The sequence below is a fragment of the Asterias amurensis genome, chromosome 19 (genome assembly GCF_032118995.1).
Source record: "Asterias amurensis chromosome 19, ASM3211899v1".
NCBI classification, from domain to species: domain Eukaryota; kingdom Metazoa; phylum Echinodermata; class Asteroidea; order Forcipulatida; family Asteriidae; genus Asterias; species Asterias amurensis.
Window position 1 is genome coordinate 7,381,817 of NC_092666.1, and position 20,803 is coordinate 7,402,619.

The window sequence follows — 20,803 nt, forward strand, 5'->3', positions numbered from 1 at the left end:
GTACTTGAAGATGCTGTTAACTCAAAAGGTTCTACTGCTGCTCACATTTTAAAGGCTTTGCTCTATTCCATTCTTTTTGCCTCTTGTTGACAGTTGCCCTAAGATTGCACCACAGAGCATCTAGAATGTGAACTGTTCCCAGGCCCTTAAATGGGCCCGACCCACGCCGTAAAGGTTTCACACGAGCATGCTTATAGATCCGCACATGAAGATGATGTTAACCAAAAAGGTTATACAACTGCTGCTCACATTTAAAAGGCTTTATAAATGTTCTGTTCCATTCGTTTTGCCTATTGGCCTAAGTTTGCACCAGAGAATCTAGAATGCAAAGTTTTGCCCAGGCCGAAAAAGGTTTTGCGTTCCGCTTTATAGCATGCTCCATCTTTAATTGGTTTGCCCTACCAACAAGCCCCCAACCCCTTTATAGAATTTCCTGTCTTAATCCACCCTTGACGATGCTAGGAATGAACCGCCGTCTGAGCATTATATGTAGAAATAATTTGTATACGCAGCTATAATTGAATTGGTTTTTAGCTAATAACCAGGATAGCAATTAAATGGTGCATCATTTGTCATAGCTCGAAATAGCCATTAAATTCCAAGATCTCAGATGGGGCACATCTTCCCTCAGACTCATAAGATTGCACTAGAGAGCATAAATGGCCTTAAAATTTTCCTGGGGCCCTTAAGCGAGGCGGGACCCCACGCCGTAGATGGTATGACTAACGATGTTCCTCCCCCCATCTTTCAAGACAGATTGACGTCGATGCTAATGGTCACTCTAAAGAAATTATAACATTATGAATGTTTTCTCATTTTCTCAGTTGCACAAAACCCAAGAGAGCAAAAGAGCTGAGCTGGAGAGTCAAATGAAGGATAACAGGAAGCGGAGGAAGACTCTGTAAGAGACACTGTTTTTTTTCTTATTCAAGATTACATCTCAGCAACACAGTACTTAAGGGTTTGGATACCTTTTGTACAACACAAAACTCAATGTCAACAGATATACATTAAACTATCCGGTTTGAAGATAATGGTGGTAGAAGGCTTCTAAAATATTACTTGCCTTGCTGAGGTTGTAAGTTTTGAGACATGAGTAAAAAAATATTATGAAAGTAGTTTTTGTTTCATGAAACAAAAGTGATCTTAGCATGTAAAACGTATTTACGCTACTCTCCTGAAAACCTTGCTGTTTGATTTTGCCTTTTGTTTTCTTCGCAAAACTTTAAAACTAATGTTGCTAAAATTGTATAGTACATGTACATCATTCACAGTGCATAGGGATTTATGTAATGGGCAAAATTGTTATACAAAAGGTACCAAAACCCTTTAAAGATACAACTTTGTACTTGTTTTTGAGATCGTCATTCCTTTTATCGATTGTCCCTGAATGAGAATGCATTTATTAACTCAACCATTTCTGGGTTTATAATTTGTTTTTAACCTTTACACTGATGTGTTTTAACCACTGTACCCTGTGAAAACAAATATAGTATGCAAATCACTCGAGTGGGATTTGAACGCGCGACCTTTGCATTGCTAAAGCAGATGTCCTACAACTAGACCACCGAGCTAGCCCGATGGCTAGAGGCAGCTCAAATCCTGGGTTTAAAAAACTGACTGACCCATAACCCTATTAACAATAAATAATTGTAGTGCCAGTAGTAAAAATTCTTGTTGTTACTGTCCAAATTGCTTGTATTAGAAATGTAAAGTTATTGTGTAATGTTTATTTTCATCTGCAGCACGCAGCAGCGCTGGAGTGGGAGTGAAAAGATCACCTTTTGTCACAACAGTGGAGTCAGTGCTACTATACGGAGATGAGACCTAGACCCTAACCACCAGGATGGAGAAGTCTCTGGATGGTTGCTACACCAGGATGCAGCGTATGACCCTAAACATCCCCTGGCAAGACCACATGAGAAACTCCAATCTGTATGCTGGCTGGCCAAAGGCTACAGAGAAGATCCGTGAACGCCGCCTCAAGCTTGCTCGGCACTGTGTCCGCCACTCAGAGCTTGCCCCTTGCCCAATCATCCTCTGAGAGCCCACCCAAGGCAAGGCTTCTCGTGGGAGAAGATGACTCTCCTACCTAGACACACTGAAATGAGACATCGGCTTGACCAGCGCTGAAGAACTACGCTCCTTCATGCTGGACCGGAACATCTGGAGAAAAATCACTGAGCAGGCTCGAGCCTCTAGATGGCGCTTGACTTGATTGATTGGGAGTATGATTCAAACTGCGAGCAGCTCATCAGGCCTCATCCAAAACACCTGTAATCATAGTCTATAGTGATGGTACCCAAGCCCATCAAGAGAGCCCCATAGTCTGCCGACCAGAACACCAATGGGAATCTTGAGGTTCAGGTGGTCACCAAGCAAAATCCTAAGGAGAGGTCAGATAAGACTGGTGAGGTCCACCATTTTGAAGTCCAGTCGCTCAGACGACGTCATTTTTGTCACAGTGATGAATTTGGTAATGCTTCACCAAAGTCAGTCGGTTCAGAGCCTCCATCGCCAACACGATCAACGGAGAAATCTCCAAGGAAAGATGCTGTCATCCCATCACCTTGGGGTTCACCACAGAAATCCCAAGGTGATGAGCTCTCTGCAGCGTTTCCTGGTCATCACACCAGAAGCATCAGCCATAAGAAAGTACCGGAAGAAGGCGTCAATCCCGAAGTTTTTTAAACAGGTTTTATTGTTTTGTTATCCTTGAGTTTTATACATATTAACTGCAACAATGACGCTACAGTTGTACCAGTTGCTTTTAAATGTATTAAACCACCTCAGATGTATAATTATTTAACTTGGCTTTTAAGACACTGGACACTATTGGTAATTGTCAAACACTAGTCTTCACAGTTGGTGTATCTCAACATATGCACAAAATAACAAACCTGAGAAAATTTGAGCTCACAAAGTTTTATACTATCACCCTCTCCCCATTACTCATAATCAACTGGTATGCAGTGCTAACCCCTAAATGAATTAGCACCGTGGACTTGTTAATGCCTTTATCAAATTATGTGACAGGATGCCATACACAAAGCAAACCCTTTCCATGTTATATGGGATAGTAGGGTTTGTATAAAAAGCAAAACTTATAACAAGGAACAAAGTTAACTTACTGTTTTAAAGGCACTGTACACATTTGGTAATTACTCAAAATAGGCCTTTATTAGCATAAAACATTATTTGGTAACGAGCAACGGAAGACTGTTGATAGTATAAAACATTGTGAGAAACGACTTCCTATAAAGAGATAATTTCTCACTAAAATAATATATATAAAAATTGGCCAGAAGCACACTATTTTATACAACAAGGGTGATTTTTTCTTTCATCAGTTTCTTGCAACTTCAATGAACAGTTGAGTCCAAATTTCCACATTCTTGTTTCTTTATGCATATATGTTCGGATACACCGAGTAAGAATACTGGTCTTTGACAAAAACCAAACGTGTTCAGTCCTTATTGTTTTTTTTTTTAAATTAAGATGCGTACTGCCTGTGATAGTATTAACAAACCATGCAATGTACTTGTACAGTAGCATTAACATCAGTGCCCAATTTCATATAGCTACTTTTAGCAAGCACAAACCATAGAGTTATATATAAGAACTAGAGCGCGCACTGACCTATATACGCGCCCCGGTATGCGAGCAGGCGGCCATTTTTTAAGTTGACAACACAGCTATCTCACAGCGTGTGTTTGTGCGGCCATTTTGTAAGTTGAACAAACAGCATCGCGTGAGTGTGAGTGTAGTGCTCTGAAAACCTGTTGTTTCCAGTCCGCCGTTTCGAAAATACCAGGGTCTTTTCGAAACGCAGGTATTTTTACAGGTCAGGATCCAAAAGTACTTAAAGTCTGCTATATCCATTCGCCGTTTCTAAAACGCCCAGATAATTCGAACCCTGATGTTGTAGCGCCACCAACTGGCGGTGTATTCCTCGGCTGCTGAAACGGCGGAGATCCTGAAACTGGTCCGTGAACTGGACCACACAGCCGGTGTGTATTTTCATAATTGTAAGGGCCTACAATAAGTATTCTGGCAAGGGAAGATCTATTAAGGTATGTTATGGAAAACCAAAGCAAAATTATTTATTTTGGTAGCGTACCTTACTCCAGTCATCAGTGTTCAAACAAGAGTACTTCTTTTATTGACTCGAAATTGCCCAACTTTAACTTGCATATTCCTTTGTAAAGTACATTACTTACCAATGCATAGTACACAGTACATGTGTACATCATAAGACATGTGCAATATTACCAGATACAGTACTTCTGCAGTATTATCTAACCAGCACCAATAAAATGCCTAAAAACTTTACAAATGGTCACTCAGGATTATGTTACACTTTAAAAAAAGGTTGGAAAAGTTTCCGTATGGCGCCACCACTTTTTCATTCGAAATAAAATAATATAGTATCTAATTTACCTGATTGATATATCCCTTTTTGTAAAAATGAGTGAAAAGGTGGTGGCGCCATACGGAAAGTTATCCAAATGGTCAGATTTAGCGGAACTTGAGTGTAGTAGGCAACAAAATAGTTTGTTAATTCGGTTCACAATTACTGACTGAGCATTTTGATTGACACCAGTATTAAAGGAACACGTTGCCTTGGATCGGACGAGTTGGTCAAAACAAAAGCGTTTGTAACCGTTTTTTATAAAATGCATATGGTTGGAAAGATGTTTTAAAAGTAGAATACAATGATCCACACAAGTTTGCCTCGAAATTGCGTGGTTTTCCTTCTACTATGCGAACTAACATGGTCGGCCATTTATGGGAGTCAAAATTTTGACCCCCATAAATGGCCGACGTGTTAGTCGACGAGGTAAAAGGAAAACCACGCAATTTCGAGGCATGTTTGTGTGGATCATTGTATTCTACTTTTACAACATCTTTCTACCCATTCGCATTTTACAAAAAAAACGGTTACAAACGCTTTTCAAAGACCAACTCGACCGATCCAAGGCAACGTGTTCCTTTAATGTTGCACTATGTCTATGAGTATGATTGAATGATGATGATGTTGTTTTGCAGAATTATTATGGGCACCTGAGTGGCTGAAAGGCAGTGGACACTGTTGGTAATTGTCAAAGACTAGTCCCCACAGTTAGTGTATCTCAACATATGCATAAAATAACAAACCTGTGAAAATTTGAGCTCAATTGGTCATTGAACTTGCGAGATAATGAAAAAAAAAACCACCCTTGTCACACGAAGTTGTGTGCGTTTAGATGGTTGATTTCGAGACCTCCAGTTCTAAATCTGAGGTCTCGAAATCAAATTCGTGGAAAATTACTTCTTGCTCGAAAACTATGGCACTTCAGAGGGAGCCGTTTCTCAAAATGTTTTTTACCATTAACCTCTCCCCATTACTCCGTACCAAGTAAGGTTTTGTGCTAATTATGTTTTTGAGTAACTACCAATAGTGTCCACTGCCTTTAAAGTCAAATTTGAAAAGTGGCAAAAGCCCATTCACCCAATTCCAGAACCTTGGGAACTAGCACTTAAGCATCACATACTAGTTGCGATACGTAACTCTCCTCCCGACGGCCGCCAGGCCATAGGGTTACGAGATTCTTTTGATCAGAAACAGTTGATCTGGTCCAACACATACAATTTCGACAGCTAGTCACCAGATTTGCCCCATCTTTACCACTTTCAAAAATCATGACACAAATTCTGAGGGTATGAACTTAATCCGCAATGTCTAATGCAGCCTTCCATAATACTCAAAACACCATTTGGAATATTTTTCGAAGAACAATGGACAAAAACTTACAGATCCTGGAGCGATTCCCAGGTTCATATTTTGAACCTGTCGCATCAAACGCATTATTTTGTTGATGGGCTAAATGGGCTAAACCATTCTGTAAAATGGTTCCTGACCATTGAAAGTAAAAGTTAAACTTTTTTTCGTTGGAGCAGGTGATACTCTTTGAAATACCATTCACTCAAACAAATCTATTTTTTTATGTTTGGGGCCAAACATCTGACATAGCATCTTTTAGCCGCTCAAGTGCCCTTAAGGCAGTCGGACACTGTTGGTAATTACTCAAAATAATGTTCAGCACAAATCTTTTCTTGGTGACGAGTAGTAGGGAGAGGTTGATGGTATAAAACATTGTGAGAAACGGCTCCCTCTGAAGTGCCATAGTTTTCGAGAAAGAAGTAATTTTCCATGAATTTGATTTCGATACCTCAGATTTAGAACTTGAGGTCTCAAAATCGACCATCTAACATGTCCTAACGCACACAACTTCGTGTGACAAGGGTGTTTTTTCTTTCATTATTATCTTGCAACTTTGATGACTGATTGAGCTCAAATTTTCACAGGTTAGTTATTTTATACATGTGTTGAGGTACACCAACTGTGGAGGCTAGTCTTTGATAATTACCAACAGTGTCCACTGCCTTTAAATCCTGTGAATTGAGTCAACCATTATTTTATTGCATACTAATTCAGGTTCCAATAAATCTGACCATTTGTAAGTAGTTAAATACTTTGTTAGTGCAGTTTAGTTATTTTAGTGAGTTTTATTGTGTCCATATTATTTAGTGATTTATGGTTGTACATTTACTCTTTTTCGATGTGCTTTTTACATACATCTAGGCCTAAATCCCATGCCATACTCAAAATTCATCAAGAGGGACTAATACAATACATCAGGCCTGTATGCTATTGCTTCGTTTTTGAAAGGGCAAGCGCACCAAGGCATTTTCTCTTGGGAAAAGGGGAGGAAATTATAAATTTGCACTGGAGCATTTCAAGGGCACCAAGGCAATGACCAGGGGCCAGGGAGGCAATCGCCTTTGGTGCCACAGTGAAGTATCATACATCTAGGCCTAAATCACATGCCATAGATTAGTCCAAATTCATCATGACAGACCAATACAATACTACATGTAAATAGCTTCATACATGTTTTACTGTTAGTTCATGTCAGCGCTATGACAGAATTAGTCTTTAAACAATCTAGTAATCTGCAAAAATAAATTAACTGATTTTTGTCTGTCTTTCTTCTTACATAATTTACAAGCTAGATCCCAGTGTAGCCGTTAACATCCCAATGTCAACACGCACACAAGTAAACTTTCAAGACGTTTTCCTAAGCCCAAGACAAAACAGGTGTCAAGGACATCCCTGTGTAGGAAGAAGCATTCTTCGCTCAGGTCCGGTGAGAAGGTGGCTCGAAGTAGGGAGACGTCTCACAGTCGGGATTGAGAATCGACGAAATTGGAGGAAAATACACCCTGCAGAAGAATGGATACAATGAGATTGCTGTTGTGGCTGAGTGTGAGGTAACTTTTACAAGATTCAAATCCATCAAAGTCAACAATCGAGCAAAGCAGAGGTTACTTTGTATTGGGATTAGTGTTGTGGGTCATTTAAACATGGTTTTATTAGGCTACTCTGATGTGGGGGGGGGATGTGTCTGGCAGGCCTAATGCAGCAGAAAACTTGTCTGGTGGTTGATACTTATTGTATGATGAATAGTGTTATTGGTCATTTCAACTTGGTTGGAGGTACTTTCTCAGATGGCAAACCCAAGGAGAGGGGATAGAGGGTGTCTGGCAGGCAAAAAAGAGCAGACAACTTGTCTGGCTGTTGATCTTTTCTTTGAAATAGAGTTACTGGTCATATTCAACTTGGTTTCAAGTGGTTACTCCAATGTTGGGTGAGGGGGGGGGGGGGTGTCTGCATTGTCTGGTGGCTGATACTATGTATTCGGTATATTTTTTTGGTAATTTCAACATGATTTCAGGTGGTTACTCTGACGGGGAGGGGGGGTTGTCTGGTGGGTCTAATGCAGCAAAACTTTTGTCTGGCGGCTCATACATGTACGTTGTTTAGGAAATAGTGTTTTTGATCATTTCAACATTGTTTCATCGGGTGGTTCCTCCGATGTTGGGGGGGGGGGGTGTATGGCAGCCTAAAGCGGCAGACAGTTTGTATGGCGGTTAATGCTTGTATGGAGAAAAGTGTTATTACTAATTTCAACTTGGTTTTGACCAAGAGAGGGGAAGGGGGTGGTGTTCTAAGATGGTAAACCCAGGGAGGGGGGGGTGGGTGTCTGGGCGCAAAATGCAGCAGACAATTTGTCTAGTGGCTGATACTTTTCATTGGCAATGCTGTTATCGTTCATTTGAACTTCGTTTCAGGTGGTACTTCGGGGGGTGGGGGGTGCTTTCCATGGCAGGCCTAATGCAGCAAAGCAGAGTCTACTTTGTATTGGGATTAGAGTTTTGGGTCATTTAAACATAGCTTCATGGGGCTCCTCTGATGTGGGGAGGGGGGAGGTCTGGCTGGCCTAATGCAGCAGAAAACTTGTCTAGTGGTTGATGCTTGTATGAAGAATAGTGTTATTGGTCATTTTCAACTGCAGGTACTTTCTCAGATGGTAAACCCAGGGAGAGGGGATATAGGGTGTCTGGCAGGCAAAATGGGGCAGACAATATGTCTGGCTGTTGATCTTTTCATTGGGAATAGTGTTACTGGTCATATTCAACTTGGTTTCTAGTGGTTACTCCAATGTTGGGTGGGGGATGTCTGCATCCTTACACAGCAAAACATTGTGTGGTGGCTGATACTATGTATTCGGTATACTTTTTTTGGTCATCTTAACATGGTTTCAGGTGGTTACTGTGATGGTTAACCCAGGGGGTGGGGAGGAGGGGGGTGGTTTTCTGGCGGGCCTAATGCAACAAAACAGTTGTCCGGCGGCTTATACATTGTTTAGGAAATAGCGTTTTTGGTCATTTCAACATTGTTTCAGGTGGTTCCTCCGAGGGTGGGGGGGGGGCCTAAAGCTGCAGACAATTTGTCTGGCAGTTAATGCTTGTACATGTTGTATGGAGAAAAGTGTTATTGGTCAATTCGACTTGGTTTTGACCCAGAGAGGGGGACGGGGTGGGTGTCTCTTGAGGCAAAATGCAGCGGACAATTTGTCTAGCAGTTGATGCTTTTCATTGGGATAGTGTTATTGGTCATTTCAACATGGTTTCAGATAGCTCCTCCGATGTTGGGGAGGGAGGGGGTGTGTCTGGCGGGCCTAATGCAGAAGACATGTTGTTTGGTTGTTGATACTGGTTGGAAGAGTAGTGTTTTTATTGGTCATTTCGACTTGCTGGGAGGTAGTTCCTCAGATGGTAAACCCAGGGAGGGGGGGCGGAGGAGGTATCTGGGCGCGCAAAATGCAGCAGACAATTTGCCTCGTGGTTGATACTTTTCATTGGCAATGGTGTTATTGGTCATTTGAACTTGGTTTCAGGTGGTTCCGATGGTGGGGGGGGGGGGGGGCGGTGTTGTCCATGGCAGGCCTAATGCAGCAAAGCAGAGGATACTTTGTATTGGGATTAGTTTTTTTGGGTCATTTAAACATGGTTTCATAGGGCTCCTCCGATGTGACGGGGAGGGGTGTGTTTGGCTGGCCTAATGCAGCAGACAATTGATCTGGTGGGTGATACTTGTATGGAGATTAGTGTTGTTGGTCATTTCAACTTGGTTGCAGGTATTTTCTCAGATGGTAAACCCAGGGAGAGGGGATAGAGGGTGTCTGGCAGGCAAAATGCAGACAATTTGTCTGGCTGTTGATCTTTTCATTGGGAATAGTGTTACTGGTCATATTCAGCTTGGTTTCAAGTGGTTACTCCAATGTTGGGTGAGGGGGGTGGGGGGTGTCTGCATTGTCATGATTGTCTGGTGGCTGATACTATGTATTCGGTATACTTTTTTTTTGTTTTTTTTTGGGGGGGGGGGTGTCTGCATTGTCATGATTGTCTGGTGGCTGATACTATGTATTTAGTATACTTTTTTTGGTAATTTCAACATGGTTTCAGGTGGTTACTCTGATGCTTAACCCAGGGGGCGGGGAGGGTGTTGTCTGGTGGGCCTAAATGCAGCAAAACATTTGTCTGGCGGCTCACACGTTGTTTAGGAAATAGTGCTTTTAATCATTTCAGCACTGTTTCATCAGGTGGTTCCTCCGATGTGGGGGGGGGGGGTGTATGGCAGCCTGTCTGGTTGTTGATACTTGTTTAAAGAATAGTGTTATTGGTCATTTTCAACTTGTTGCAATTACTTTCTCAGATAGTAAACCCAGGGAGAGGGGATAGAGGGTGTCTGGCGGGCAAAATGCAGCAGACAATTTGTACGGATGTTGATCTTTTTATTGGGAATATTGTTACTGGTCATTTCATTTTGGTTTTAGGTGGTTCCTCCAATGTGGTCATTTCAACATGGTTTCAGGTGGTTACTCTGATGGTTAACCCATGGCACGGGGGGGGGGGGGGTTGTCTGGCGGGCCTAATGCAGCAAAACATTTGTTTGGCGGCTCATACGTCGTATAGGAAATATTGATTTTGGTCATTTCAACATGGTTTGAGGTGGTTCCTCTGATTTTTTTTGGGGGGGGGGGGCGTGTCTGGCGGTTGATACTTAAACGAAGAATATCGTTACTGTTCATTTCGACTTGGTTTTAGGTGGTACCTACAATGTTTGATTCAGCTCATTATATTGCGTCTTTGTTGGGTGCCTCCATGGCAAACATCCATATCTGACTATGTCAGGTTATCCAGTAAATGTTCTTTTGTACTCAAATATTGGTACCTTGTTCGTTTAACCAAAGTGCTCTGGGCTCTGGATGAGACAAGACCAACACAACTTGAAAAAGAGTCAAGGAACGGAACTGTTATGTAGGTTTTTAACAAACACAGATAGAGATGATGAATATTTAACAGCATCATTTAAAGACAGTGGAAACTATTGGTAGTTGTCAAAGACCAGTCTTCTGTATCTCAACATCTATTATGCATAAAATAACAAACCTGTGAAAATTTGAGCTCAATTTGTCGTCGAAGTTGCAAGATATGAATGAAATAAAAACACCCTTGGCACACGAAGTTGTGTGCTTTCAGATGCTAGATTTCGAAACCAAGAGGTCTCGAAATCAAATTCGTGGAAAATTACTTCTCCCCATTACTCAATACCAAGTGAGGTTTTATGCTAAAAATGATTTTGAGTAATTATCAATAGTGTCCACTGCCTTTAAAGGCAATGGACACTATTGGTAATTACTCAAAATAATTTTTAGCATGAAACCTCACTTTGTTACTGTTGAATCTTCTGTTTATTCGTTTCTAAACTACAAATCACATCCCACCGGCACATGCACACACGACCTTTGACCTAATGGTAATTAGACTAGCGCTGTTTGTCGCTCGTAAGCACAACATCCGTCCCTTTTTAGACAAAATCTCAACTTTTGTAAACAATGGGAAACAACTGGAGATAGCCTAAATTGCTTAACAGTAGCCTACTTTCTGACTTACTACATGTATGTTTCTGACAAGGCAATTTCTACAACTTGTTTAAAGACTTGATTGGATGCAAATAAAGTTGTTATATCAGTAACATATGCGTACAATATAAACCACTTTTTTTTTTTAGTTTAAACTTTTAACTTAGCAGTATTGAAAACGGTCGTGCATTAATAAAGACCAACTGCTTTTTAATACAATGAAAAACTTTTAAACAAACTTTAATAAACAAAGAACAATGCTTTCAATGTTTTCAATGTATTCTCATCTTCAAGTTCAAAGTTCTGTCCAGTTCATTCAGTTTAGAACAAAGTCTTTGTATTTCGGATGCATGCCACACTGTCTTTTGGGTCTGGCAATGGTGGGGAAGATTGTTGGTCCACGACAGGTGGGGGGTCGCGACTGAATTGGTATCTGCCAAACTCTGAGTCGGGGAAACTAAAATCTGTTCAGGGACAGCACTTCCGTGATCCATTTTGGATGGTTGAATGGCAGGGTCAGACAGTGGCATATCCGCGTCATGTGCAGTTTGCATAAACTTCTTCACATGGCTAGTGTTTCGCGAATATTGAACACCTTTCAGGGAGGCAACTATGACACTATTGCCAGTTTTGCCCACAATTGTGAAGGGTTCAGGGTTGAACGGGGTAGAAAACTTGTTTGTTTTCTCTTGTCTCACAAGGACTTGATCACCGACTTCCACCTCAGAGTATCTTGCATTCCGACGAGCGTCCGTGTAAAGCTTGGCTTTTCCTTTGTTTTCGGCATCGTGATCGCGGACTTCCAAGTCAGAATGATTCTCGGCCTGAAACACTGGTAGTTTTCCGCGCATTTTCCGATTGAACAACAACTCGGCTGGAGTTTTCCTTGTGGCGGGGTGTTCAGTAGCGCGATACTTTGTGACATATTTTCGTAGTTCCTTTCGCCAGTTTTGACCTTCGGCCTGTGCGATACGGATTCTTTTCATGATTGAGTCATTTTGGCGTTCCACTTCGCCATTCGCTTGAGCCCACTTAGCTGTGACCTTGACATGGTCTATACCGTTCTCACAGAACTCGCGAAACTCATGAGAACGGAACCGTGGACCATTGTCGCATTTCAGTGTCACTGGAAGTTCATGACGGCTGAAGATTTCCTCTAGGGAATCAATGACTTTGTCTGCGGTAGTGGAACTCAGTATCTGGTACTCATAGTATCGGCTGTAGTTCAATAACTACTAGAACGGAATGTCCTGATGGAAATGGTCCAAGTAAATCAGTTGCTAAGTCCTGCCAAGGACCGTCAGGGAGTGTGGTTGGTCTCAGTGGCTCAGGGGGTCAGGTCGTGCTACAATTTGACATCCATGGCACGATCTGCAGAACTTTGCGGCACCTTTTTCCATTCCTGGCCACCATCTTTTGTGCGAAGGTTTTGCTTCGTTCCCACAATACCAAGGTGACCCTCGTGCGCAAGAGCTAAGGCTTGTTGTCTGAGTTTCTGTGGTAAGACGATACACGTTCCACGTAATATCAGCTGTCCGATGACACATAGCTCTCCTGCAATCGGCGCATACGCCTTACAGTTTTCAAAGTGGCCGGTTCGAACTGCTTCTCTTAACTCTGCTAGCTCTTTATCCTCTGCGGATGCGCTTTCAACTTGTTTCGTTGTCATAGCACTGGGTGTGGCAGAGATGGCTACAAAACGCACATAGTCCTCTGCCCTGTGGTCATGCTTGAATTGAATCTTTTCCTGCGAAAGCCGGGACAAAGCATCGGCAATGTCATCGCCTCCAGGAGTGTATACAACTCGTGCACATGGTTTAGATCGGGGTCCATATATCGCCTCCAATGGTTTGTGATCAGTCAGTAGTTCAAAACTGCGACCATCGATGAATGCGTGAAATCTTTCACAAGCCCAGACGAGTGATAGGGCTTCTTTCTCTGTTTGCGAATATCTCCTCTCGCAATCTGTCAGACTGCGACTGGCATAGCAGATCGGAACTAAACCGTCGTGTTGTTCCTGGACTAAAACGGCACCCAGTCCTACTGGACTCGCATCAGCTATCACTTTTGTCGGTGCGTTCTTGTCATAGTACGCGAGCGTGGTTGCGTTTGTGAGGCTCTCCTTTAGCGAATTGAAGGGCTGTTCGCTCGTGAGATCCAAATTGAAATGGAATTCCTTTCCTGGTTAGCTTTCGAAGTGGATCTGATACTGTAGCAAAGTTAGGTATGAATCTGCTACTAAACCCAACGAGGCCAAGAAAGCTTCGAATCTCTGAGACGTTACGCTTCTGCTACAGCTCTTATGCGCTCTTGTGTAGGACCAATGCCTTTCTCTGATAGTAGGATTCCTATGAATACCAACCGACTCATGTTAAACTGGCACTTCTCTTGGTTCAAGGTAAGACCTACCTCCTCTAATCTGCGTAACACTGCGAATACTCTGTTATTGTATGTCTCCTTGTCAGACGCATGAACGATGATGTCATCTGAGATGTTTTCCACACCTTCAAGTCCCGCTAGTGTCTTTGCGATCATGTATTGGTATTGCTCACTGGCAGAGCTAACTCCAAAGAGTAGGCGTTTGTATTGGTAGAGACCGCAATGAGTAACAAAGGTTGTGATCCCTCGCGACTCGTTATCAAGTTCCAACTGGTGATAGCCCCATTTGAGGTCGAGCTTGCTGAAGAACTTTGATCCATTCATTGTCTGCAACAGTTCATCTACTGTCAGAATTGGATGACGACCGCGTATTATCGTGTCATTAGCGCGTCTCATGTCGAGGCAGAGTCGTATGTCACCATTCGGTTTTGGCACGGTGACTACTGGATTGACCCAAGGGGTTGGACCATCCACACGCTCAATGATATCCAGATCCTCCAATTCATGAATCTTTTCCTCCACTCTACTGCGTAAATTGAATGGAGTGCGTCTTAGTGGTTGTGCTACTGGCTTTACAGAGGGGTCAATGTGAAGCTTCACTTGTTCAGTTTTGAGCTTACCCACACCTTTGAACACATCTGGAAATTGCTTATTGAACTGGGTCGAGCCGTTCTTTGTGCGCTCATCAATACTGGCTACCGCTGTGGTGTGTGGAGGACCGTTAGCTGCATCCACTCCAATTTTGAGTACACCCAACTCCATTGCAGTAACTTTGCCTTTCATGACAATGAATTCAGCTAGTACAGATTTCCTTGATATACTCGCTTCACAGCTGAGGAGACCTTTCAACGATAGGGCTTGGTCAGCACCGTATGCCCACAATTTCCTGTTTGGTGGGGCGACACGAGATTCACACTTAATTTTGGCATTTTTCAGTGATTCCCATGTATGTTCATCAATAATGTTGCTCGTGGCCCCAGAATCAATCAACATGTGAAGGTCAATTCCACCAACAGTTACCTTCATCTTATTCGAGTAAGTATTCTCATGAATGAGAAATGCATAGTCATGCGATGGTTCTGAATCAAGATGTTGCTCACCGATTTAGTTGACTGTTGGCTTGGACTTGGTCTTGCAGACTTTGGCCAAATGATCTCTTCCAGAACATTTTTGGCATGTCTGGCCACTTGCGGGGCACTTGGGGTCTCGACCAAAATGCCCAGTTCGACCACACCTGTAACAAGCACCTTTGGTAGTCATGGTAGTGGTTGCGGATTTCACTGAGTGGTTTTCCTGTCTCTGATATTTGGATTGTTGGGTCCATTTCTTAGGCTTGCTTGATTTGTCATGAAGCTTTGGTTTCCTGTCAGACACCATGTTGACAGTAGTGTCAGACAGAGAGGTTTTGCTCTTGACAGACAGTGCAGCCATCTGACTTTCTACCTTTTCACATTTATCAGCTACTTTCATTGCCTTTGCTAAAGTTAGTTCATCCCCTGCTTCCAATAGCTTGCGTCTAACGTAATCAGATTTGCACTTACTCAGCACAGCATCTCTTATCTGGTTGTCTTTTTCACCTCCAAAATCACAGTCTCTATAAACTAGCCGCTCTCCGAAGTCTGGTTACAAATTGTTATACCGTTTCCCCTTCCTTCTGGACGACTTAGTGAAAAGTCTGCCGTGCAAATGCTGCATTTTTCTGCGACACGAAGTATTTGTTCAGTGCGGTTTTGGCAGCTTCAATATCAGTAGTTACGCCCGTGTCCGGTAGTGTCAAGAAAATGTCCTGTACGTCCGGTCCGGTAAGATGGAGCATTAGTGCACATCGTCGTTGCTTTACCTTCGGTGCCGTGGTGGACCCAATAATATGGCCTTTGCCGTCTGCATACAGCTCGAACGACATTAGCCACCTTTCCCATCGTGGTCCAAGGGTTGCTGGCTCCGAAAAACAGTCAAATATGGGGATTAATGTTTTCTCCATGATTTTTCCGGATTATCCTTGTCGCCAATGTTGAATCTTCGGTTTATTCGTATCTAAACTACAAATCACAATCCTGTCGGCACATGCACACATAACCTTTGACCTAATGGTAATTAGACGAGAGCTGTTAGTCGCTCGTAAACACAACAGTAACGAGTAATGGTCTAGCAGTTAAGAGCGGCAGATTCAAGCTCTGGCGTTAGATCAGTAGAGTGTACGCAGATGTGAGTCCTGGTCGTTACACTTGTGTTCTTAAGCAAGACACGTAACCATATTGCTTCATAAAAGTTGGGGAGGTAGTGCTTTCTGCTCTTCCAGCCAGGCTTCAGATAGATTATACCCAAGTCTGCATCTGTATGGACTGTAAAGGGGGTAATCCTGTAGAAAAACAGTTGATTGAAGGCAATAACTTGAAGTGGCCTTCAGGCCATGTGTGTCTGGCGACACAATTAATGTGTTGACTGACAAGGCTTGATTGTTGTAATTATTAGTAATGATAACTGTTTTCATGTGCTATGATGGGTTTTTCCATGTTACATGTAAATCTTATTTATTTCAAGTGGCATTCTTGTAACCAGACGCATTTTTAGACAAAACTCACAAATCATTTATGACTTGTAATTGAAGAACACTAAGCAACTCATCCTATCTTTGTTTTCTTTGTGATCACCCAGTAGGTTCCTGTAACTATCAACCGATATTTGAGAGATGACCAAAGGGAGGGAGTGAAGTTCTTGTGCCAGCATTATAAGATGGGCGAGGGTGCTATATTGGGAGATGGCATGGGAATGGGAAAAACAGTTCAGGTACGACTAATTACTTGTTATGAGTGTTAGGGCATCAAGCAGGAATATTATCTGCTTTAAAGACAGTGGACGCTATTGGTAATTGTCAAGGAACAGTCTTCGCACTTGGTGTATGTAAACATATGCATAAAATAACAGACATGTGAAAACTAGAGCTCAATTGGTCGTCGAAGTTGCAAGATATGAATGAAATAAAAAACACCCTTGTCACACGAAGTTGTGTGCTTTCAGATGCTTGATTTCGAGACCTCAAATAATAAATCTGAGGTCTTGAAATAAAATTCGTGGAAATTACTTCTTTCTCGTAAACTACAACACTTCAAAGGGAGCTGTTTCTCGCAATGTTTTATATTATATAACACCCAAGCAGATTCTTGCCATTTGATTGCAGGATTGTCCGTCACGTGTTAGCAAATAATCTGAGGTCTTGAAATCAGATTCATGGAAAACTACTTTTTACTCGAAAACTATGTCACTTCAGAGGGAGCTGTTTCTCACAATGTTTTCACAATGTTCTTTATTATCGAACTCTCCCCATTACTCGTCACCAAGTAAGGTGTTATGCTAATTACTTTTTTGAGTCATTACCAATAGTGAGCATATGAACTTCTCTTTACAAGGATTCCACTTACTTATTTTTCTGCTCTCATATTTTTCTTGTTAAGTACCAACACCCACCACATTGATAGGTGCCCAGTCCTGCTGTGATTTATTTCGTTATTCATTTTTATTTCAACATGTCTTGTAATGTTTTGTATTCAGGGGGTGTTGCTAATTTATCATCCGTCTTCTTATCTGTATCTCCAGGTCCTTGCCTTTTTTATTAAACTGTGCTTGGAAAGACTGGTACCAGGGAAGACTGCCCAATACGCTTGCCAGAGTTTTTAAAGAAGGTATTGTTTTCAAACGAATCCATACAATTCATATAATTCATTCGGATTACAACAATAGCTGATGGTACTGTACTTGTTTGTAGATTACAACAATAGCTGATGGTACTGTACTTGTTTGTAACAATAGAGAAAAACAAAATAAATACAGACAAAATAACAGTTTGTGAAGATTGGTATAAAAACCTTGTTGGTCTTTGACATTGTAAGGTTGATTTTTGGGGGTTATAATTGTGCAGTATTTCTATCTTACGTGACATTTTGGTTTATCTTATTTCATTTTTTTGCTCATGTTGTGTGTGTGTTTTTTCGGCATGTTCTTACTGTATTTTTAACCAAATAACTTTAATCAGTCAATCAATCAATCAATCAATCAGTCAATTACTCAACTAATGCTAGTTGTTTATTATACAGAGTGCGATCCACTGTATAACCAGCCGTTGATTTCACCAAACTCTTTCTAACTTAGGATATAATCTAATGGCTTAGGACGAGTTAAGTTCCGTAACCATACTAGTTAAGACACATTGAACCCTTCCTTAAGTTGGGATGAGTAACTTGTCCTTACTCTAGATCGGGATTAATCCTAGACTTGTGGACAAGTCGTTAAATTGGCCCCACGCGCTGAGATAGTGCTCGCATGAGAGCACTCTCGCGTGAACTGATGGTTTCCGATTATGACTCTGAGGAGTCATAATCGAGAGAGAGCACTGTCTCAGCCCGAGGGGCAGATTTAACGACTTGTCCACAAGTCTAGATTCATCCTAGACTTGTGGACAAGTCGTTAAATCGACCCCACGCGCTGAGGAGTCCAAATCGGGGAGCCATCAGTTCACGCGAGAGCACTGATCTCGTGAGAGCACTATCTCAGCCCGAGGGGCAGATTTAACGACTTGTCCACAAGATTAATCCTAGACTTGTCGACAAGTCGGTAAATCGGCCCCACGCGCTAAGGAGTCGAAATCGGGGAGCCATCAGTTCGCGCAAGAGCATTGATCTCGTGAGAGCGCTATCTCAGCCCGAGGGGCCGATTTAACGACTTGTCCACAAGATTAATCCTAGACTTGTCCACAAGTCTAGATTATTCCTAGCTTCTTTTTTTTATTGCCGGCGTTTGCAGCAAACTTCGGGTCAGGAAAGTGTGGACTTGGGGAAATTGACATGGCAAGGCTCCCCACTATATCTCTGAATTGCTTCAAGTTTACACTTTGTCATGGAGTCTTTGATCATGTTCCATGCTTCTCCTCATTGAACCCCAGTCTCAACACTCATGGAGTGACAGGTCTTTTTCTTCAGCTTTGCCATGCATCTGGAACATCATCATCATCATCATCATCATCGTCGTCATCATTCTCTTAATACATTATGGGGACGTTAAGCTGCCAAACCAATGGGTTCTAATGCTCTTCGCCACAGCTGCCACGCAGATACTCAAAGTCCGCAAGGTAGGCAGGGGCGGGATCCTCCCCGTGCGTCGACATTCAGCTTAATGGTCACATGGGAAGGTGTATCCTCTGGGATGTCATCAATGATGGTGGTCTCCGAGATTGTTGCATTAGTGATGAAGTAGACACTTTAGGCTGAAGGCTTGGAGCCTTCCTGTGTCGTCTGCCCGGAGTGTCCATGTTTCTGAGCCAAAGAGTAGGACGAGGAGGACACAGGTAGTAAATACCTTCAGCTTGGTTGTGAGCTTCAGGCGTTTGTTTCTCCAGACACAATCTCATTGGCCAAAGGTGGATGAGGCAAGTCCAAGACGTCGGAGAATGTCGGGGGAGGATGAGCCGGAGGAATGGATGTCACAGTCGAGATACCTGAACTTCTGTGTAATTTGGACAGAGTTACCCTCAACGTTGACTGAAGCAGGTGTTTGGCGGAGGTTGGTACAGTTCTGGATCTTGGTTTTTGCCCATGATGTGTGCATCCCCATCATCTCAGCTTCTTCCTCGAATCTTTGGAGTGAGGAACAGTGCAGCGTCGTACTGGCACTCTCTACCACTTAATCTTGGATCTTTTCTTTGTACCACAAAATTTAAATCTAATCAAAACTTATCTTATGCCACAGGTTTTCAGTTAGGACTAATTTTGTTGTGTCTGTTTTCTTTAATTTTGTTTTTGGTTTTTACTACGCCTTGAACACCCAGCATGGTGGATATGTGCACATTACAAGACTTTAGTTTTATCATTACTTTTAGTTAATACCAGGCAGGCCAACCAAGGGTATTTTTTAATTTGGAAAAGAAAAAGAGCTAACACCAAAACAAACCCAGTCAATTAATTATTATATTTCTATCGGATTTCTTTATTTTTCTTAGATAGCCAGCACCACATACTTCTTCGCAAGAGAGTACTCTTTCCAGCCAATCAAATGGATCACTACAAGAAATCTCGCTTGGCCAATCAAAGCAAGCCTCTTATAAAATGAATGAAACAACGGCTCAGATTGGTCAGACACCTAGACGAATCAGGAGGTATGATATTCAACCCTGAACTATTAGTAATAAAAAATGGTATAATAATAATAATAACAAGTTCTTATATAGGGCATTTCACAATAAACCGTATCAATGCGCTTTACATTAGTCCCCTGGTCATTGAGCCAATAAACATCCCTTTAATCTTTCTCAGCTCCCATTAGGGAGTATACAGCCCCGAGCTGCTGTGCACTCCAAAAGCTTTTCATTCACAATATCAACCTCTACCCTGGCAGGTACCCATTTATACCCCTGGGTGAAGAGAAGCAATTATAGTAAAGTATCTTGCTCAAGGACACAAGTGTCACGACCGGGATTTGAACCCACACTCCGGTGAATTCAGGCAGAACTTGAATTCGATGCTCTTAACCACTCGGCAGTGACACTCTATGATAAACAAGTTTTATTTATCATTTCGAAAATTGGTGTGACTTCGAAGTAAAAGTAGTGACATTTTGTGAAGTTATAACACTTTCAAGTAATGTGTTTTAATGGTTTTCAAATTCGAAAACAATCTGTTTATTATGTCTATAACACTCATGTATGCAACTATGGTGAAATTGGCGTTTCATGCATTTGTCACTTATTATTATGTCCTGAGTAGCTCGGACATTATTTTATTAAAAAAGCACTGGACACTTTTGGTAATTGCTCAAAATAATTGTTAGCATACAAACTTTTTTGGCAACAAGCATTGGAGAGCTGTTGGGGAGCATTGTGATAAACAGCTCCCTCTGAAGTAATGTGGTTTTTTAGAAAGAAGTAATTCTCACTGAAATAATTGAATTTGATTTCATGACCTCAGAACTGATTTTGAGGTCTCAAATTCAGGCATCTGAAATCACACAACTTCGTGTGACAAGAGTTTTTTTCTCCCATTATTATCTCACAACTTCATAGTATGAACAGTTGAGTTCAAGATGTTGAGATACACGTAGTGAGAAGACTGGTCTTTGACAGTTAC

General features: G+C 42.0%; 2 long non-coding RNA genes across 2 annotated transcripts; both read left to right on the forward strand.

The window, feature by feature from the left end:
* Window positions 1–823: 823 nt before the first annotated feature.
* Window positions 824–7,175, forward strand: LOC139951528 (uncharacterized). The gene is made up of 3 exons (XR_011787791.1): window positions 824–901; window positions 1,746–4,073; window positions 7,057–7,175. It is a non-coding gene; the product is annotated as an uncharacterized lncRNA (long non-coding RNA).
* Window positions 7,176–7,182: 7 nt separating this feature from the next.
* On the forward strand, window positions 7,183–20,803 carry LOC139951529 (uncharacterized). Its single transcript, XR_011787792.1, has 4 exons — window positions 7,183–7,314; window positions 16,347–16,478; window positions 17,286–17,371; window positions 19,681–20,803. It is a non-coding gene; the product is annotated as an uncharacterized lncRNA (long non-coding RNA).